Raw genomic sequence first — 3,533 nt, 5'->3', positions numbered from 1 at the left:
AGCAAAAAAACATTATGATGGATCAAGATGTCAAACAAGTGTATTTTGTTGTATTTTGTTTGTCTTCACAGGTGTTTTGTCATAATGATATAGTACACAAAAAAGAGTCAAGGATACTTTATCTTCCTTATATGGGTATTACTTTAGTTTGGATTGCTATGCACTTTGCTAGTATCAAACATTTAACTTTTGAACAAACGATTATCAGATTGAACAATTTCACAGTTGTTTTATCATAGTGGTAGGTAGGCGGGAAGATGACAGTAGGTTTACTGTTCTACACAGAATGTTCATAATGTCTCGTATATGCATGTTCGTATTGCATATGAGAACGACAATATTAATATTAAACTCTAATTAGGGAAAAGTCAAATTGTTCAAGCACAGTTTCAAATCAAACAGTCAGCTACATTTACTGTGAATATTTTTTTAAATTATCAGACTGAGCAACTGTCTCAATAACCAATGTTTTGAAAGTTATTTGTGCCTGCATGCACACACAGGGAAGACAATGATTTTTTTCTGAATTTTAATAAATGATAGAAACAGCAAATAGTAGATTTTTTTTATTTGATTGAATTTTACAGTTAGTGTACAGCTGTAGACCTTGAGGTCTGTGCCTGCCTTACTAATGATACAAGTGGCTATATATAGCAGTCACCAGGTTTGTTTACAAAATGCTGACTGTAGGACGTTCCAAATTGTTGACCTTACAACATACTTTTAATGTGGGAAACTCATTGTTTTACCAGGAAAAATTTGCATTCTTTAGTTTTCTTCCTAAATCAGACCAATCAGAGCAACATTTCTGTAGTCAATCAAAATGAGTGAGCAAACCCTTTGCTTACATGTCAGCTTTAGTTCACATCTTTGATTCAATATTGGTGCTGGTTATTAAAAGCATTATTAGGCCAAAAAAAAGCTGTTCAACGGGCGGGATGACTTCAAAGTTGGGTAGGTAGGTCGGATTTTTTTTTTGATTTTTTTTTTGGTTTTTCTTAAACAGAACATATAATATAAACACTTTTTGTGTGTTTCATGCTTTTTCTTAGTCACATAACATATACTGGATATGTTGTTTAGTAGTCGTTCATGATTTTTTCAATTTTTTGTTGACATGGGTTGGTTGTCTCACAACAGCTTCTTTGCCTTCACTTCTACAGTTCAATCTACAGGTGCCGCCAACTGGTAAATTTCATGATTTTCTCAAAATCATCACAAAACCTGTTTTGAAGGCTGATATGCCGATTTTTCTTATTTTTGACCCTGACCTAAAATTTGGAGGGGAAAGTGAGAGCTGTTCGTAACTGCCCTCCCACTGGTATACACTGAAAATGTGCCCTCCCACTGAATTTTGATGCCCACTGCCCTCCGGTATCTACAGTCTGCCCGCTCCCCACTCCCCACAACAATGCAAGCTCCCCGCTGGCCTCTCCCACTACTGAAATTCCCCATTGCCAACTAGATGCCCACTAGGCTACCCAGATCAACACAAAACCATGCAAGCAGTTAGCAGTATACCTTGGAACATTGCTCCCTCTTAGTTAGGTTATATCCCGGTGGTGGCAGTCTCGGAGCAGCCGGGTACGCACGCTCGTTAGAAATTTCGCGGAAAAGGGGTCGAATTTTAGTTTGACATCACGGAGATATCTAGGTCCGTGAAATCGAGAAAAAGGGGTACTTTTTCAGATCACCCTCCGAGAATAGGTCTGGTTCTTCTCCCAAGACGCTTTCTCACTCGAGAGAGTAAAACCCAGCGGCGGTCCCCCTAAGCCATGATCCAGAACCGTCCGGGAGAACCTTACATCACATCGTGAAGGTGATTGTAGCTACGTGCCCACCCCTCAAATCAGTTCGATTAAAATTTAGTATGTTCTGGCTGTTTAGAAATCCAGTGACCGTCCCTGTGATAAACGTTGTTCTTGTGTTTTATGAATCGATACGCTTTATTACGGGGGGGGGAGATAGCTAATCCAACATCCAACAACAACTTCCTGTATGACTAGCAATATGGCAGTCGATGGTAGAGGTGTTCTTCGCGGGAGATGCAAAACCTGTGCAGAATGCATGGAATTTGTCAGTGAAAATGAAAGTTTGAGATGTGGTTATTGTGGATGTGTACCTGGAGTACACAGTGATTCCAGAAGTGATTCAAATGTTGGAAAGTGAATTCTCCGAGTCAAGTAAGTCTTTTCAAAAACTTAGCGAAACTCATAAATTAATAAATGTAGCTTGCTGCGGATCCGTAGCCCTACCACTCTCTTTGCTGGTTGTGTTGGGGACTCCCCAAACACAACTAGCAAAGGGAGTGGTAGGGCTACGAATCCGCAGCAAAAATGTAGCTAGCTGTGCTGTTTGATCCATAGTGGCTGTGATATCGCAGCGGTGGAGTGGCGTCTATCGAATGCGCTCGGGTCAAGGTCTGTGGCGATGACCCTTGACCCGAGCACGTTCGATAGATGCCACAACACCACTGCGATATCATAGCTTGGCCCATAGCTACTATAGCTTACAAGTTGTAAGGCATCGCTGGTCAACTCAAGTCAGCGAATCAACATTATAATGCCTACTGTTATTTCTAGTTGAATCATATCAATTGTCATTTTATAGATTGTACTGACACTTGCATGAGGTGTTATGTAGTTGTAGTATTTCTCGTTGGGTTGGTTGTCATTTATTTGGTCGATTATCTGTTCAGGTTATTGTAATAAAAGTTGAATGTGGTGTTTTGTACTAAGAAGTTTTTCTAGTTGAATTAACTGTCATTCAGTAGATTGTACCCCGGTTTGTTGTACTTACATTTACATGTAGTGTTTTGTAGTACATGTATGTAGTTGTATTAACAGTTGAGATTGTAGTAGATTATGATAGATTGTTACCTGAAAGCAGGAGAGTACTATTTATCTTTGCTGAAATTATGTGAAAAAAATGGTTGTTGCTGGTGGCAAATTTCCCTTAGCTACAAGTGATTTTTCTACAAAAGGATTTTTTTTGTTTTTTGTTTTTGCAGCTACAGATGACGGATGATGTCTAATAACTCAAGAGCCATCAACTAATACAAGATCAAAACGGATCAGAAAAGTGATTGTATATGAGTGTGACTGATGAACATATGGTGAAGACAAAACATTGAACGATCACTGTATTTCAAGTTTTCATTATGTTACTAAGCATACATTGAACAAGGCAGTCTGTTACTGTGCACATCAAACAAAGTCAACCCATGCTAAGCTAGTGTATTATGTGTTCCTTTTTCATCAAGAGTCAGCACACTTGCTTTGAAATTGGTAAATTATGGTATTCAAATGTCTTCGCAAACATTTAGGTAAAATCTCCCAGATATCAGAAAAAAGAGGATGTTTTTCGCAGTGATTTTCTCCCAGATTTTCCCAAAAAAGGGGGTGCTTTTCAGAGAAAAATTCTGGGAAAAGGGGTACATTTCGAACTCTGCTAACGAGCGTGGGTACCCACCCATCCAGAGACTGCCACCGCCGGGGGTTCTATTAAGCACGCCGCATTCGCCTCCCTCTACG

General features: G+C 39.4%; 1 long non-coding RNA gene across 1 annotated transcript; it reads left to right on the top strand.

The window, feature by feature from the left end:
* The first annotated feature begins 1,979 nt into the window (after positions 1–1,979).
* LOC139124207 (uncharacterized) lies at positions 1,980–3,230 on the top strand. The gene is made up of 2 exons (XR_011549887.1): positions 1,980–2,183; positions 3,011–3,230. It is a non-coding gene; the product is annotated as an uncharacterized lncRNA (long non-coding RNA).
* The last annotated feature ends 303 nt before the right edge of the window (positions 3,231–3,533 follow it).

Source organism: Ptychodera flava, assembly GCF_041260155.1.
Source record: "Ptychodera flava strain L36383 chromosome 23 unlocalized genomic scaffold, AS_Pfla_20210202 Scaffold_23__1_contigs__length_28996876_pilon, whole genome shotgun sequence".
Taxonomy (NCBI): domain Eukaryota; kingdom Metazoa; phylum Hemichordata; class Enteropneusta; family Ptychoderidae; genus Ptychodera; species Ptychodera flava.
The sequence above is the reverse complement of the archived record's forward strand: the minus strand, read 5'-3'. Positions and strand labels throughout refer to the sequence as shown.